The sequence below is a fragment of the Sus scrofa genome, chromosome 12, assembly GCF_054392235.1.
Source record: "Sus scrofa isolate SSC_HxYL_T2T_F1_AM1 chromosome 12, Sscrofa_HxYL_maternal_Yorkshire_Landrace_v2.0, whole genome shotgun sequence".
Classification (NCBI taxonomy): domain Eukaryota; kingdom Metazoa; phylum Chordata; class Mammalia; order Artiodactyla; family Suidae; genus Sus; species Sus scrofa.
Genome location: NC_139394.1, coordinates 36,083,135 through 36,102,008, shown reverse-complemented (window position 1 = coordinate 36,102,008; position 18,874 = coordinate 36,083,135). Strand labels below are relative to the sequence as shown.

Below are 18,874 nucleotides of genomic sequence, written 5' to 3'. Positions count from 1 at the left end.
GTTAAGAACCCAGCCTGGTGTCCTTGAGGATGTGGGTTCAATCCTTGGCCTCACTCAGTGGGTTAGGTTTGCAGCATAGGTCACAGGTGCCACTTGGATCCTGTGTTGCTGTGGCTGTGGTGTAGACTGGCAGCTGCAGCTCCAGTTCCACTCCTAGCCCCGGAAATTCAATAGGCCCAAGTGTGGCCCTAAAAAGAAAAAAAAAAATTTTTTTTTAAATGCAACCAATGCCAGGCAAATGTCTTCCCCATCAATGTCTTTGGCAAGTTCCCTCATAGGCTATGGTCTTACTCATCAAAGTGTGGCCCATGGGCCTCACCTGAGCAGCTTGAGAGCCATGGGACTTGTCAGACCTGCCCCAGACTCTTGGGAGGTGGTTTGCGATGACACTGGGAATCAGCATTTGTAACAAACCCTCCAAATGATACTGATGTGAGCCATCTTTAGACCACTGTTGGAGAAGCAGTGGTGCAAAAATTTTCTCTCTTAGGCATGGCAGGCTAGAAAGCCTCTGTCATAATTGTTCAATTCCACTATTGTGGAGTGAAAGCTGCCACAGACAAGATGTGAGATGAAGGAGATGGCTGGATTCCAATAAAACTTTATTTACCGAAACAGATAGCAGGCCACATGTGACCCAGGCCATGCTTTGGCAACCCCCACCCTAGAGTCTTATTATTCAAGGCGTGGTCCTAAGATCATCAACATGGAGCTTGCTGGAAAATGCTGATTCCCAGGCCAAGCCCAGCCCAGTCCCAGAATTACCGAGTTAGAATCTGCATATTTTTTTTTAATTTAACAACTTAATCTGTATGTTTGAGTTTGAGAAGCAATGCTCTATTGTGTCCACCAGAGCAAGGTTACAGATCTATATCGCCATAAGCTCGGTTAGCTCCTCTCTGTTCTTGGTTACAGAGGAAAGATGGGAACCTGGGCTATGCCAGCTATCTTGCAAAAGCGTGTTACGTAGAGCAGGTCGGCTCCAAGGGCCCCTTTCCTGGGTAAACCAAGTAAATTCTGACTTTCTAACTGGAAGCCAGTGTTTAGTTAATGTGTAATATAACAGATTTGTAAAAAAAAAAAAAAAAAAAAAAAAAAAAGATATAGGCAAGCTGCTACAGAGAGAGGGGGAAGAAAAAAGAAACCTTCTTATCTTTGTGGGGGGGAGATGGTGGGGGGGAGAGTGGAATAGATCATCCTGATTGCCAGGCACAAGAGCTCATTTTCCTGACTCATGCAGTCCTGTTTTTCTGGTAGAGACTTTGCAATATCACATTAGTCAAATGATTCTGCAACATCATTTAAATGACATAAAATGTCTGCTTGTGTCTGAGTATGATTCCGAGGGCTGACTTGTGCCAGCCCATCTGTTTCTCTGGAGAATAGATCCAGAAGTAATTCTATTAGAAACAACAGGCTCGGTTTGGCAGGCCAACCCTGGTCAAAGCCTAGAAAACGCCTGTGAGCAGGAAGAACTGTCCTCATAAGGGGCATCACCAGCGTAAGGGCAGATACATCTTGTCCTGCCCTCCACCCATGCCCTGAGAGAAGCCCAGAGACGCTTTCCTGGTTGGAGTTAATCGCTCTGTCCTCTAAAGCAGTAGTTGGCAAACTGTAAAGTAGTTGGCAAGTCTGTAAAGGGCCAGAGAGTGACTAGTTTAGGCTTTGTCTGCTACAAAGTCTCTATTAAAACCATTCAGCTCTGCACGGTTGCACAAAAGCAGCCATGGAGAGCGTGGAAAGGAATGATGGGGACACTTGTTTCATAAAACCTTATTTACAAAAGCAGGCAGTGAGCTGGATTTGACCTAACGATTTTAGGTTACTGGCTCCTGCTCTGGAGCCTGATCCAAACCACTGCTTCTCAAATTTTAATGTGCATAGGAATCATCAAATATCTTGTTAAAGTGCACATTCTTGATCAATCTATGAGGAGCAAGGTGCTACATTTTTAACCAGATCCCATATGAAGGTGATAGAGTGGTCTAGGACCATGTTTTGAGCAGCAAGGAAGCTCTCAACCTTGGATGCACCCTGGAATCACCTGGAGTGCTTTAAAAATACCACTTCCCAAGAGGAATGACACCAAAACCTGGTTCCTACCTTCACTTGCAGAAGTTCTGGACTCATTGATCTGGGATGTGGCCTGAGTTTCAGCTTTATTTAAAGCTCCCCAGGTAGTTTTGATATGGAGTTTCACTGTGGCGCAGTGGGTTAAATCCAAGTGCGTCGACTTGGGTCTCTGTGAAGGTTTGGGGTTCAATCTCCAGCCTTGTGCAGTGAGTTGAAGGATCCAGCATTACTGCAGCTGCGGCTCGGATTCAGTCCCTGGCCCAGGAATTTCCATGCGCCATGGGTGTAGTCATAAAAAATAAAAATAAAACAGCTTTTAAAAAAGCAGGGACTCTGTGTTATTAAAAAAATTTTTAATAAAAATTAAAAATCCTTGTTAGGGAGGTCCCATCATGGCTCAGCAGGTTAAGAACCTAGCATAGTGTCTGTGAGGATACTGGTTCAATCCTAGGCCTTGCTTAGTGGATTGACGATCCCACATTGCTATGACTGTGGCATAGGATGGCAGTTGCAGCTCTGATTTGACCCCTAGCCCAGGAACTTCCATATGCCATGGGTATGGCCACAAAAAAGGAAAAAAAAAATTATTGTTAGGATAGAATCCAGAAGTTGGGGCATTCATGTCAACTGTGTGGTCAAGGAAGAGACCCACCCAGCAGACACTTCCTGAGCATTTAGCATGTACCAGGGAAGGTCATCTGCTGAGTGGGAAAAGCAAGTGGAGAAGGACATGAAGAGAACTATGAAAATTCAGAACAGGTTCTCAGAACATTAGGAGAAGATGCAGAGCAGAGGACAAAGGGATTCTCTGTTGCTGTAAAGGGCCCATGGCAGTTAGAGACATTTTTCAACTGAATAAAAGGAAGAATTTGCTGACAGTAAAACTGTCCAAAGTTGTCATAGACTCTCATAGGAAATGGCAACCTCTCCATTACTGGATGATTTCAATCAGAACTTTGCATGAATAAAACCTATGTATCAAGAATAGCCAAGCTGGATATTACTAGTAATTTTGGCTTTTAGGAGTTAACCTGCCAACCTTCACAAATGAATGACTTTAAAAATATTCTTTAGAACACAATCCAGCCTATCTCTGTAACAGCATCTGTCTTAACTATTTACATTATTGATTTGCTCTGGGTGGAAGAAAAAGGTGTGGCCCAAAGTTAATGCCAGGAATTGCACACAACCCACTAACTTTCCTTTCTCATCAGCAGAGGTGATGTGTATCTCACATGTAGCACCATCCATCAGGTGTGGAGTAGTGGAAAAACGGGCATCAAACTGCTTAGACAGAAAGTACTGTGGCAGAGGGGGATCCAAGAAATGAACTTCAATTCGGAGCACGGATGATGGCAAGCCGGTAGCAGTTAAAAGTCTTTCTAACTCTGATGTTTGGTGATTCTACGAAAACACCTGTGCATCTGTTCGTTCTTTTGGTTTGAAAGTAAAAACTTCCTGTAAGACGGAGAATGATTCACTACATAAATTATTCAGGGCTTGAAGTCCCTTAAAGAATTGCCCTCTGGTCTTTGATCGAGGCAGCCCAAGTCTCCCACAGCCCAAGTCTGGATCGAGGTTGCATTTTTTATTTCTCAGATGCAGAGAAAGGGCATGCATAGATAATTAGGCCATAGGTGACTAGGCCTCCTCCATCTACTTTTTTTTCTTTTTTCCCACCCTGAAGCATATGGAGTTCCCAGGCCAGGGATCAGATCTGAACCCCAGTAGACATCTATGCTACAGCTTCGGCAATGCTGGACCCCTTAACCCATTGTGCCAGGCCGGGATCAAAGCTGCATCCTGGTGCTGCAGAGATGCTGCCCATCCCAATGTGCCACACCAGGAACTCCCATCTTATATCTTTATAATTATCACAAGCATCACATTGTGCACAGCTTGCAATAAATTATTTTCCTTAAGGCCCAGAATTCTTGTTTGGTCTAGATGAGGTGTTACTGCAGAAGGATGTCATAGCTAGCAAGGTGCATGTGACACAGCAGTGCATCTGTGTTCAGGTATAAGCTTTACTGCTTTAGTTACCTTAGATAAATTGCTTTCTGCTCAATGCCAGCTTCATCATCAGTAAAACCAGGATAATGGTGCCTACCTCTGAGAGTTACTATGAGGGCATAATACGTATCGCATGCTTAAATTAGCATCTGACAGGTACAAAGCTAAGTACTCAGGCTCCATTAGTCAATTGCAAGTCCTGTCTTCTAGGAGTTGAGAGAAAGATTCATTCAAATGGATGCACGTTTATAACACATGCAGCCAACAAAAAAGAACGTAAAACAAAAACAGAATTAGACCATGGGTATTTTTTTTACTTTTCTTTTATAGGTTCTATTTGTTTATAAAATCAAGTACCTACTCTGTAGGTTGGCATCAAAGGCCATTCTGATCTCATGGCAATGTTTCTACACACATAACACATTCTTCCCCATTAAGTAAACCAAACCAGACCATTAACTATGGGCCAAATGGGCTCTATACTTTCCTTTTTTTAAGGTATGAGATTTTTCTGTTTAAGTTAATTTTTATTTTATACAGGAGTAGAGTCGATTTACAATATTGTGTTAGTTTCAGGTGTACAGCAAAATGATTCAGTTATACATATACATATATCCATTTTTTTCAGATTCTTTTCCCATATAGGTTATTACAGAATACTGAGTGAATTCCCTGTGCTATATTGTATGCCCTTATTCATTATCTATTTTATATATAGTAGCATGTACACGTTAATCCCAATCTCCTGATTACACCTTCTTACCTCTAAAATCTTGTTCATTATATTTGCTCAACTACGTGTAATATGGTTTTTACTCACATTCACCAGTTAGTATCTTCCCATCTTTCACTATCTAGCTAAATGTTTTTCTCCAGAAGGCTTTCTTTAAAACCCCAGCACACAGACTGTATTTATCCCCCTCTGTGGTATCAATATAATAAATAATACCATATTTATTATCCACTCCCTTGGTTTAGAGTTATTTTGTGAGGCTCACCAGATTTTGAGTACCCTGAAAGACAGAAATTGATCTTTATTCATCTTTACATCCCATCCTTGGACCAGACCTCACCATTGCCACCTTCACAATATGCACAGTGCAGGCCATGCCACTTTAGTCACATTTGACAAATGGCTGGGTTTGTGGATTTCTAGGGTGTAGGAAAATGTAAGTGGAGTGGAGATTGGGAAGAATCTCCTAAGTGGTCCAAGTAGGGAAAGAAAAAGAAGATGGCTATAACCCAGGTGCTGCAACCACTCGTGAAAATTAGATATTCAATGGCTGAGAACAAATTCTTTTTCTTTGTCTTTTTCTTTTTTTTTTTTTTTAATGTTTACAGTTGTGCCTGTGCCATATGGAAGTTCCTGGGCTAGGGGTCAAATTGGAACTGCAGCTGTAGGCCTACACCACAGCCACAGCAACAATGGATGGATCCTTAACACACTGAGCGAGGCCAGGGATCAAACCCGCATCCTTAATGGATACCAGTTGGGCTCTTAACCTGCTGAGCCATAACAGGAACTCCTGAGAACAAATTCTTGCACATATGCAATATTTAGGCATCTTTTAGGTGCTGGCTACTTTCATACCTCTTTCTAAAATAACTGTCCCTCATCCTCCACAGCCCCTAATCAAATGGGGGCTAAGTCACCTGGATTGTTCTACCGTAGTCCGACCTTCAGCCTAAGTTGATTGGATCAGGGCAGCCAATTCACAGAAAGCCTGGTTACCTATGGCCCCATGAGACATGAGCAGCTCAGTCAATGGAGAATGTCAAACTGGAACTTGGAATATTCAACCAGGAACTATAAACACTGAAGCTACTGTAATAATAACACCACAGCTGTATTAATTGAGCATGTACTATGTGCCACGACTCTACTAAGTATTTAAGGACATTGTCTCCTTCTCACAATATTCTATGAGATTGAGGCTGTTACTCGCTTCATTTTAGAGATGAGGAAACTGGGACATAGAGAAGTTACATAACAAATAAGGAGTCAAGTTCAAGCAATCTGTCTCTAGAGTCTGTGCCTTTAACCTCTGTGCTGAAATCTTTGTTTCCCCAGGACAGGGCAGGGCAGGATGAAATGTCCTGAAGACTGAGAGATGGGACCCCCTTGGAAGATCACAGACAAGCCAAGTGAGTAAGTGGAAGAAGCCAGTCTACAGAGGAAAGAAAAACAACAGCAGAAGGAGCGCCAAAGAGAATAACGTAAATGTAAGATTACACAGCAGCAGAAAGACCTCATTTCCTGTCAGCTGTAAAATTCCCAGGGACTTGGCAATATTGTGTTTCCTGCCATAGGATTTTGTAACCTGACTGCTTATGATAAACTGACCTTTCTGTGATCTAAATCAAGTGGGTCTTCTTTGCAATGAAAAGAATCCATCTGTACTTGTTTAAAGCCTGTTTCCATATTGAAGTTTCAGCCTGCGGACTCAGAAGTCACTTTCATTGCATGGTCCCCAACTCAGCCCTAGTCCAACCCTGAAAACCCTCCTGTTCAGTAAAGAATTCCTTATTCTGAGTCAGAGGACCTCACTGGAGTTCTAGCTCTGTCATCCTATTAAACTCATGACTTGAGACGGGTCCTTGATATGTCTGAACCTCAACAGCTTCATTTATACAATGGGTGTGGGGGAAGGGATGACCAATAACAAAACCATTGTCCTGCCTTCTGTCTCCAGCTGAGAACTGTGGCAGTGGCTTAACCAAGGCTGAGCAGGTGAAGGCTGTGCAAATATGGAGCATTTTTTTAAAGCTTAGCATTCCTTAGGACTTATATGTAAACTATGGCTTTTATCAGTGGTGCTGGGTCAGTAAAGAAAAAGGTAATGTTATCACCATCACATTTTCCTTACTCGTGTCTCTGTTTACAAAGTCACAGGTATTGCTAGAAAATACTCAGATTCTTGTGTTTCTCACTAGTGAGTCAATTCTGGGAGCACTAGTCGCTTTATCATCAGTAAGATATCTATTTTTCCTCTACTCCATTTACTCATGAATATAAACACCCTCTTGGGCTATGTTTCTTCATAGTCTTGGCACTCAGTCTTGCCATTTCTCTGCTTCACCAAACTTTACCTAATCTGCCAACTTGGGCCTAGATGGCCTCCTTCCCACCCCCAACAAGTATTTTGATTGCTGTCCAGTGGACCCCTAATGGACTGGGGAGAAACTAACTTGACGAAAATGAGGTGGGCTAAATAGATATTAGCTTGAGAGTCCAGCCAATGGTGTGATTCTCTGATATAATTAAGATCAATTGTATATTATAATACAAAACACAGAAGGGTTTTAAATTAGATTTAATTTCATTGATGGGTTTTTTTTGTAAATGAAGCATGCCTTCTTCATAAATATTATTTTGTGCGGTTTTCCCAACTTTAGAAACGTTTAATGCCTCATCAAAACTGTAAAACTCACAGAGTTCCCTTGTGGTGTAGTGGGTTAAGGATCCGGCACTGTCACTGCTGTGGCTCAGGTCGCTGCCATGTCCTCTTTTTTTTGTTTGTAGGAAATAGGCCTCATTCAGCCTCCATAACCTTCCCTAGGTTCCAAAAGGCAGGTTTATTTAAGTAGCTGCTAATCGGGGAAGCAAAGGGACAGAGAAACGAGGGAGAGCAGACTTGGGGCAGGTCCCGATTCCCCCTCAAGGGATACATATAACAATATCTTTGAGCTCTTCTGCAGAGCTAAAACCCCCAACAAATGGAAGGTATTAATTATTCGATGAAGTCTTCTTCATTCCAGAAGGAAGGTCACAGTGCTATAGCCTCAAGGACCACCAGAACCCATCCCAGGCCATCTGACACCTGCCTTAAAGAAGGCAAGCCTACATCTACCCTAATCCTAATCTGTAGCCCTATTTTCCACTCCCAAACTGTAAGACCTCATCTTATTTTCTCCCAAAGAAGGGCACGGTTTTTGGCGCATTAGCCTTCTGTGGCCTCCTTTGCTTGGCAAAGAATTAATATATGAGTGGACCTGGTTCGTACCTTCATCAAAGAGAGACAGCCAGACTTTAAAGTGGGGAAAACATTTTATTCTGTAACTGACAGTAAGGGAACGAGCTGAACTCCACCCTGATCTGCACAGAGGTGACTGGGCGTTTAAAGGGAGAACAAAGGAGTGGGGTTTTCAGGCAGGGGGTGGGGGTGGGGACAGCAACTGGGGGTTCAAGAGGAAGATGGAGAACATTACCAGAGGCTGGTTAGTGTAAACTGACTAGCCAACTCTGTCAGCTAGCTGGCAATTCATTACTGAAGCAAGGAATCTAAACTCCCACAGAGACTGGAAGACCAAGGCCCTATCCTTCCAAATGATTCCATTTCAAAAGAACAGTTTTTAGGTCCCTGAGAAAGACATTCCTGAGTTGTAGGAGACACATATACATTTCAAAAGGACAAAGGAAGAATATACAATTGTAAGGGTTTTTTTAGTAAAGGCTCTAAGAAAGGGGGGTCAGGGGCCTACCCTCTAGCATTGGCTAGAAGGGGCAGTAAATTATTTTGACCACCCTCAGCTTTTCCAGTAGGAACTCTACAGGGGGCTGGGCCATCCCAGGAACCTGGCCTAAGGCTGCTGGAAGCTACGGAGCATTGGTCTCTAAGTGCAGAAGTTTAGAAGGAGACCTCCTGTACCCAGAGATCTTTGCACTTCTCACCTTCAAAAGTGCCTGGCACAGGAACTTGCACTTAAGAAATTACTATAATGTAACCAAATTAGATATGAGGCCTCCCCTCTTGGGGCCCTGGCGGGACTGAAGCCCCCTGGTTTGGTCAGGGAGTTCTTTTCTGCTCTGATTTGTGCTGTCAATAACAATACTGAGTCTGATGCACGCAAGACAGGCCAGAGAATGGAGAAGGGGAGTTCATGCTCTAAAGCCACCTTCGCCATGAAGGGAGGAAAATGGGGAACTTTTAAGAAGTAAGGGGCAGGTGCATCGTCAGAACCTGGGGAGAAGGACAGGGATTTCCAGGAACAGATGGCCCATGCACTGTTCCTCAGGCTCCCTTGCGTATGGCAAAGATTGTGCCTAGCAGAGTACAAATCCCCACTTTGGGCAGAGATCTTAGCATGGTAATGAAGCAAAGGTAATTTTCAGACACCTCCAGATTTCACCTGCACAGGCACATTACTGTGATCGAGTCAGAGCTGGTTTGAGGTGGTTGACCACTTGTATATCCCTCGAAGCAAATAATATCTCTCAAAGTACAGCTGCAAAGAGTCTCTGCCAAACATCAGGTACTCTTGAAACAAACACAGAAATAAACCAAACAATGAAAGCCGTGACCTTTAGCCTACCTTGCCCACTATCTGGATCTAACCAGTTACGTCTGGTTTTGTTGCACACCTTTGTGGCATCCTGTGGATAAAACACAATATTAGCCTGCATGAGTTTTTGTTTTGTTTTGTTTTAGTACTTTTGTCCTTTATAGGGCCACACCCGAGGCATATGGAAGTTCCCAGGCTAGGGGTCCAATTGGAGCTGTAGCTGCCAGCCTACACCACAGCCACCGCAATGCCAGATCCGAGCCACGTCTGCAACCTACAGCACAGCTCACGGTAACACCAGATCCTTTACCCACTGAGCAAGACCAGGGATCGAACCCGCAACCTCATGGTTCCTGGTCAGATTCGTTTCTGCTGCACCATAACGGGAACCCCTAGACTGCATGGCTAAAAACAGTTTTGGGTCATGGGGCCTAGCCTGGGTGACAATTCATTTATTTTTTCAAAATACTATAAGATCTTTCGTGATGAAACTTCATCCAACCAGATTTTTTTACAACTTATATGTGAAGAAAGGACTTTTGAGGCAAAGTTTTAGCTGGGGGTGGGAGGAGGAATAAGAAACCTGCTTTAACTTGCTTAAAACATGAAGTCTAAGAAAAATGTTGGCAAGCAATGGACAGTTTAAAATGAATCTTATTTTTTCATTAAAAAATCTCTTTTAAGGAGTTGCCATTGTGGTTCAGCAGTGATGAACCTGACTAGTATCCATGAGGACTCGGGTTTTGTCCCTGGGCTCCTTCAGTGGGTTAAAGGATCAAGGATTGCTGAGGCTGTGGTGTAGGCCTGCAGCTACAGCTCTGATTCAACCCCTAGCCTGGGAACTTCCATATGCCATGGGTGTGGCTCTAAAATGCCAAAAAAGAAAAAAAAGAAAAAAAAAGAAAAAAAAGAAAGAAAGAAAGAAAAAACCTCTCAAGACTTGCAGTCAGTGTGGTTTTTTTTGTTTTTTTTTTTTGTTTCTGATGTAGTTGGTGATCTATAGGCACAAAATACATATATTTAAGTTATTCTAGAATTTGTACTATTCATTAGCTCTCATCTTGCCCCACTTTAGTCCAAATAAAAAGAATTCTTAGTTTCTGAATATGTCAGGGTACTACATTGATTTAATTATATCTACATTGCAGCTGATCTGAGCTGGGTCTGGGGGAAAGTATATGTCCTATTTTTATTTCTCTTTACTCTTTAGATTTCTATTTTTAAATAGTACTGAACTATGAGTTTAACTTAATGTTCACATAAGCAGTCATGTGTGGCATTGTATTCTCATAGATTCAGGCTTTATAGAAAGAATCTTTTCATCCTTCTCAGATGAGCTTCTTTCTCTCCACTCTGATGGCATTAATTTAGTTCTGACCTTAATTTCTTCTTGACTGGATTACTCTGATCACGTTTCACCTCGTCACTCTAGCTGCAGCTGCACTCACAGTATCTGTTACATACTACCATATGTAAAAGAGATATGCATGTGACAGAAGCCCAGAATAAGAGTTGTATAAATGAGATAGAACATTCCTGCTCTGGTGTGCAAAAGTCTGATTGGCATGGCATTTCTGGACCAAAGTCATGGGGGCCAGCTCCTTGTATATTGCTACTCTACTATGCCACATACTCCCAATATTGCAGTTCAGTCTGCAGAGAAAAGGACATGGACAAGGGGTATAACTTTACCTTTCAAGGCATAACCCAGCACAGAACTTGCACTTCAGTTCACATCTCATTGCTCAGAACTTACTCATATGGTCCACACTTAGCTGTAGGACAAGCTAGAAGATGCAGTCTCTATTTTGGGCAGGCATGTACCCAATTAAAAAATGGGGTTTCTATTAGTACAAATAAAGAAAAAAAATATATAATAATGCTGTCCAATATGGTAGCCACTAGCCACATTTCACATGCTCAGTAGTGGGAGTGGCTGCATGGCATGATATTGGGCAGCACAGATATAGAACATTTCTATCATTATTGAAAGCGCTATGATAGAGCTGATATAGACAACCAGTGATCTTGCCCACATTCCTCCAATTCTTCATACAAATTTTCTGATGTACAACTGATCACTTTGCTTGGGTGTTTAAAGTTTATCAAAGATACATGCACTCCAATGCTCATTATAGCACAATTTATAATGGTCAAGACATGGAAGCAACCTAAATGTTCATCAACAGAGGACTGAATAAAGAAGATGAGATATTCCTCATCAGTAAAAAAGTAAAAAAGAAGATGCGATATTTACTCATCAGTAAAAAAGAATGAAATAATGTTATTTCTAGCAATACGGATAGACCTAGAAATTATCATACTAAGTGCAGTAAGTCAGAGAAAGACAAATATCATATGAGATCACTAATATGTAGAATCTAACAAAAAATGAAATAAAAGAACTTACAAAAGAGAAACAGACTCAAAGATTTTGAAACCAAATTCATGGTTACTAAAGGGGATGTGTGGGGCAGAAGGGATACATTACAAGGTTAGGACTGACATATACAACTACCATATGTAAAATAGATAGGTAACAAGGATCTACTTATAGTATAGGGTAGTCTACTCAATACTATGTAATAAACGAGATGGGAAAAGAATCTGAAAAAAATGGATATATGAATATGTATAACTGATTTCCTTTGCTGTTCACCTGAAACTAACACAGCTTTCTAAGTCAACTATACTCCAATAAAATTTACTTTTAAAAAATAATTTTTTTCAATGAGTGTCTACTGCTTTTAGTATAAATTTCCAATTTCCCTAGCTTAGCACATCAGTCCTTTGTTTACTCTGAATCCTTCTTACCACTCCATCTTCATCTACTACACTTTTCCACAAATGCCTTTTACTTATATCATGTGGAACTACAAGTCTTGAAACACATCATGATTTTGCATATGCTCTACTCTCTTTGTTACCTGAAAAATGGATTCAAATCTTTGTGAGTGCCAAGCCAGAAGACCCCCTATATTATCTCCTTCCAAGATTCCCCCTTGAGATATTTCACTCCTCAGTCTTGAGGGGTACAAGGCCAAATGTCAGTCTTTCATAATTGTTTCCTGCTGAGACTGGGCATTGTAGTCTCCCCAATCATAGAAATGAAATGCTCTTGTTTAAAGAACTAGATAAGATTTGGGGTCCACCAAAGTAGTGTCTTAACCTCACTTGAATAGCAGGTGAGGGAGGGGCACAGCAAAAGAGATATTTGACAGCAACTATGCAATGTCATTAGCAGAGACTTGAGCCAAGAGCCTCCTAAATCAAACCATTTTTCTAATATTTTCCCTAAACTGGAGAGGGGATCATTCAGAAAGAAGATCTGATTTTTCACATGTGTCATAAGTTGAATCACATTAAAAGTCTCATATTTGGTACGTATTATAGCATAAGTTCATTCTTCGGACAATGTTAAATTGTCAAGGGCTATGTGGTTTCGTGGGATCACTTTTTGTATTGTAGAAACATTTTAGCTCCAGCAGATTGACAGGCTGATTACTATTGTTTTAAGACTTGCTAAGTAAAATTCATTAGGCTGCTATATAAATGACAACATCCTCTATTTTTTACTTTTAAATGCATTCCTCTCCTCAATGGCCAAAGCAGATGTACAATGCATGTTTGATAGGTCACGAAATAGGCCACTTTGATCGGTATAAGTTAAATTTGATGATAAGATTTGTGTTAAACCACGTATTTGTCAAAATTACTTCCTCATACCTCAATTGGAATTTTTGTTTTATCATTTCCCTTTTGATTGCAAATCTTTGGGTAGATCAAAATATTTATCCCTTCATGCCATGGTGGTTGCTGTCTGCCCTGGGTCCATCATGTCCATTGGTTCTTGGACCACTTTTTCATTCTTATATTTTCCTACCTATCCACATTGGGGGAAAACAAATCAGATATAGTGAACAAGCTCAGAGTTAATGAGGAAACATTTTGTAGGCTATACATGTTATCAATTAAACAGAATTGTCACACAAATATTGTATACATGCTTTTAGCAGTAGACTTAAAGCAAGACATGATACATGCCATGAGTAGTTACAATACTCTGTGACAATTTCACTAGAGAATTTTCTTTATATCCTAAACATTGGAGAAGTTTCAATAATGACAGGGAGATAAACATTTGGTGAACAGTTCAATTAAACAAATAAGATGTCTTAAAGGCCTGGTCCAGATTTTCAGGTCAGCTGCCTCCCAGGACTATTATTTTTTCCTCATCCTGATAGGTGTCCTCTGGGGTAAGCAGTCCTTTCTACAGACCAGTCCAATGTAGAGGCCGTGCTGATAAGGGTCCTTTTAATAATCCAATTAAATTTCACAATAATGTAATGTAACAGCAGGGAACCACCTGGGAAGTGAGTTGTAGGCAGTAAATACAGATTTCAGTTAACAAAACCAGAATTTAATATCCATTGAAACATAATCTTTTCTCTTTAAATTTATTCTCATTTTTACCAAATATAGCCAAGTTAAGACTAATTTTTTTTTGCAAAATAAATCTTGTTAGAGGACCACATAGATTCTTTAAATTGGCTGTCCTGAAACATTTCATAAGAAAACTAATCCTTTCTGTTAATAGTTTTATGAAACCATCATGTTTTTCACTAAAATTCTTTATTACCCAGTTCAGCAGTATGATCTGATGTTTTTCAGAAATCTGTAATTGTCAAAAAGTCCCTTCTGTGCAGGAGTTCCCATTGTAGTGCAGCAGAAAGGAATCCAACTAGTATCCATGAGGATGTGGGTTCAATCTCTAGCCTTGCTCAGTGGGTCAGGGATCTGGAGTTGCTGTGAGCTCTGGTGTATGTTGCAGATGCTCAAATCCCATGTTGCTATGGTTGTGTCATGGGCCAGCAGGTACAGCTCTGCTTTGACCCCTAGCCTGGGAACTTCCATATGCCTCGAGTGCAGTCTTAAAAAAAAAGGAAAAAAAAAGTCCTTTCTGTGAATCTTCTTGAAGAAGAAGTTCTTTCGCAAAAACATCAGAGTAAAACAATAGCTTTTTATGAACGGCAAATGACTTAAACGGCAGGGTTAACTCTTCTGTACACCTGAAATAAACACAACTTTGTAAGTGTTCAAATAAGATTTAAAAAATAAATAAGTAAAAGGCATGATTAAATACCTAATCACAATACAATTGACAAAGAATCTTGTTTATAATCACTAGAATTATGACTGATAATATTTTATCAGGACATGCCAGATTTTTAGAAATTTCATATAATTTTTAGAATATCTATACTAATAATATTTACCTATAAAGTATAACCTGAGAAGGCTTTTCACCACTCCTTTGACAATGCTTCCCATGCAATTTAACATACCAAATAATCCTAGTTAATTTAGTCTCTCTCTGAGAGACTAATTCGGGGTTACTCTGAAGCAACCCAAAGTTAGATGGTCAAAAGAACTTTAATTAGTATTTGGTATTTGGGAAGTTTGTCGTAAATATCAAAAAGTTTCAAAACACCTGGTTAAACAGCTTCATAGGTCACTGTGAAATACTCACTTAATCCAAGTGACGATAAAAGATCTCAGAGGCAAATATAGAAAGTTACAATCAGATCTCTCAAAAGGCAGAGAAACTCATAATCTGTTATCAAAAGAAGCTCAACAGTCTAAGAAAATTTTGTTTTCCCAGCAGAGAGAAAAAAAAAAAATCCAGTCTTACATCAGACTACTCTTAATAACAAAATTCATTTATTTAATTAAATTCAATCCAATCTAAGCCAATTTTGACCATTTACAAAACTCTTTTCTCAGTGTTCCTTTTCCACAAACCTTATAACTTAAGGTAAAGACACTGTATCTATAGTGAACACAGACGTACTTAGATCCACAAAGATCCACAGGAGATCTCGTGTAGTTTTCCTACTTGAGTTTAAAAAACCTTTACCTTTTTTCTTTCAGTCTCAGGAATTAAGAATGGATTAGATAAAAGTTCCTGAGAGTCTGAGTAGAACATTTACATCTCAAAGGCACTGAGAAAGAGCGTTCTCTGGTGGCCTAGTGATTAGGATTTGTCACTTGCACCACTGTGGCCTGGGTTTGATCCTTGGTCTGGGGACAAAAAAAAAAAAAAAAAAAAAAAAAGAAAAAGGAAAAGAAAAGATTAAAGGCACCAGGAGAGAAATGCAAATTCCTCCTAGAAAGCCAGTTGTTATTAACTGTACAGCAAAATCAGTTTTAGGTTGTCAAAGGAGCCCCATTTTTGCCATTTCCAGGGTGAGATATCCTAGTATCTCTCTTTTCTGATGTTGTATTCTCTCTTGGAGGGAGATGTTGTATTCTCTCTTGGAGGGAGACTCCTTTAGACTGCCAATACTGAGAATACGGTTCTGCTACCTAACAAAAATTCAGTTGGATCTCCCCCTATTTCTAAGGTAACCCAGGGCTCCTTAGGGGAGGTTGGGTTGGTGTTTTGAGGAACCACCTGGGGAGCCCCCAGACCCTGTCAGTCCTCATCTTCAGCTACTAGGAACTGAAAGGAAGGGCATATAACTCAGGCCTTCCCTCTCTGAGGACAATCAGAGCATTTTCTCTTCCAGTGTCCCTCTTTCTTGCAGTAAATGCATTGACTCGGTCCCAGCTTCCCTGGAGGCCTGCATGGACCATGCTGGGGACAGGGGGCATTCACCCATACCTGGGGTGGGCTGCTTTTTGTCTTCTTTTTCTTCTTTCACCATGTCTTGCGTACTGAGAACCCTAAAGGCCACTTCAACCAGTTGAGAGGTGGGGGTGTTAAGTCCTACCACAAGTGTGTGACAAATATCTGGAGCATTCTGAGATATGAACTAGGTGTTTATTATTATTATTGGACGTCTTGGATCCTCAGGGTCCAGGGTTGTGCATTACCTAAGGCATTCTCTAATCTTTTCCAAAAAGGCAGAAGAATTTTTATCTTTTTCTTCTACAAAACAGTTCAAGTTAAAAGATGGCATTAGAATTGAATGAGCCATTCTCTGGTTTTTTCTTCTGGCTGCCTAGTTGATATTGTGGCCAGACAGTATACAAAAGAAAACAAGGTTTTGTTTTGTTTTTCTTCGTTTTGTTTGTCACTTGAGTACAGCCATAGAGTTTCCAATAACTCAAAATGCACCCTAATGGGCTGTCTGAGACCACAAGCATCTGGTTCCCCATATCCTCAGATAAAGCAATTATTAAAATGTAAAGCCTCCCAGCCTTTTCCCTTTGATATTTGTCATACTTGTAAAGAGACAGATTGAAAGCCAGGCACAGAATAAGATTTATAATCAGAAGTTCAGGCAACCTTCCTGGGTATCTGGAGTCACGTCTGGAACAGAGATGCTACTTTCTGACTGAATGATTGCAGCCAAAGGACTGGGTTCCAGGTGCTTCCTAGTATGGTCAGCATCCAGTCCAGGAACTCTGCAAGAAGGGCAGATATTCTCCTGAGAGATTTCTCTGCAGCTGGTAATTTCTCCATCATAAATCCTTTCTTCTAGGCCAGGCTATGCAAATTCTAGTCCGCAGTTGTACAGAAAGAAGAACTAGTATTTGTCTGAGCTTAACAAAAATGTCACATCCTGCTATTGTGAAAAACTTTCCATTTTCTTCCACCCCGCAACACTAATCTCTAAGTTGAATCTAGTACCTCTTTTCTGCATACTAGGGATTACTCCTCAAAAAAATTCAAATGGACACCTCACTTAAAAAAAATGTAGTAGGTGTTTACATAAATAATCCCAAGCTGTTTTGCATTTTTTATTTTTATCTTTTGAGAATTGCTTTCACTTCTGGGAAAGAGTCACCACTAATGAGGCTGACTTAAATTTGTGATTACATTGTTTAAACAAGCCACTTTTAGGGCACATTCCTGCATATTATATTCCTGTGATATTTTCTATAAAGAGACCACTGTAGGTCAAGTTATTTTATTCTATCAATTTAACATAATTTTTATCTCACTAATTTTTTTCCTTGGGTAAACACCATTCATATCGATGTTTCTAAGTCCAGGTGGCCACTCATAAATCTTTCCCGTACTGACCATGACTCCTCTTTGTTCCAGCCATTGTCCCATATGAGGCTGTGTGCCAAGTCATCCCCATCATCTCTTTCAAAATTCATCTCCAGACTTCTCTCCTGCACCCCATTCCCTAATTAGCCTCACCACCCTTTGATACTTCTTATCTGTGCATTCCTAAGTCATTGGTAGAATGGGTGACATGGCATCTACTGTGTCATTGGTTTTTTTTTAACCCTTCCTATGTTATATCATATTTTTATTTTTAATCCATTTTTATTAGTTATTTCCTTTGTGACCCTTCTCTCCCCCACCAATTCATTTAACCTAGTGACTGGACATAGCAGATTAGTAAATTTTCAATTCATGCTCATTTTTCTGAAAAAAAATTTTTAAAGAGATATAACACTTAAGGAGAGGCAATCTGGTGCACTGAAAGGAACAGAAAATTAATATTAGACAAAATACCTACAAATTCTAGTCTTGCTTTTGGCAAGTTTCTAAATCTCTGTCTCCTTATCAGTGAAATGAGTAAAGTAATGTCTATCTCTTGGAGTTCTTGGGGAAATTAATGAAATAACCATGGAAAGCACCTTCTAGGTCCTGCCAACCGGGAAAGTGTTAAAGCAAAAGAAAATAGAATTACAGGTAAAAGAGTTCTCAGCTTTCTAAAGCTCCACTGCATGCAGGGTAAACACTCCTAACAGGCTGGCCTAATGCTCCCCTGAGAGTCTGAAGTTTGGGTGTGAGAGACTGTATGGACAGGCTACATAAGGGGAGCATATCTACATTCCAGGGGTCATAAGAGAAAGCATCAAGAAATCAGCCATTCATTATCCTTTGAATGTCTTTCAACAAGCCCTCTGAGCTTAGGGTTTGCTACAAAACCCTGATTCAAATCTACTTTTTGGTTTATTTGGAAAGCCGTTAGAAAGGAAGGAAGGGAGGGAAGGAAGGAAGGGAGGGAGGAAGGAAGGAAAACATGTAAGTATCTCTTACATGTAAGGATTCCCTCGTTCTCAGTGAATCTGAGTTAGAAGATGCTCATCATATGACAGACAAGGAAAGGTTTGAAAATCTACCCTGGAACCTTGCACAACAGCCTAGGAGTAGTTGACTCTGAAGATGAACGGAGCGACAGTGAAATGAAAGATGGAGAATGAATGAATGACACACAGTCAGGACCAGAAAGCAGAGGTCCCAGTTTGCTGCTATTTTCTTTACAATTTCCTTTGAGATTCGGGCTCCACCCCCTCCCTCACAATTTCTCTTCCTCTGCCCTCTGCCTTAACTAATTTCTTGCTCCAACTAGACCCATTCTAGCAGTGCGCCGCCCTTCCCCAGCGCCCCGCCCCTCCGCCGCGAGGTCCCGCCCCTCCAATCCGGCCCCAAGGGAGTGAAAGGCAGCCTTCCCCCTGCTCCGCTCCGGACGCTGATTGGCCGCTCGGAGCGGTGACGCGCCGGCGGCCGCGGGAGTACGCAGGCGAGCGGGGAGGG

At 40.9% G+C, this 18,874-nt stretch overlaps 1 protein-coding gene across 2 annotated transcripts in view; it reads left to right on the top strand.

Moving 5' to 3' along the window:
* The window catches only part of SMIM36 (small integral membrane protein 36), a 57,056-nt gene extending 46,927 nt beyond the window's left edge, over window positions 1–10,129 (top strand). For both annotated transcript variants that reach the window (XM_084983020.1, XM_084983019.1), the window contains one exon: window positions 6,158–10,129. The gene's annotated coding sequence lies outside the window, so the exon portion shown is untranslated. The remainder of the gene's footprint in view (window positions 1–6,157) is intronic.
* Window positions 10,130–18,874: the final 8,745 nt, after the last annotated feature.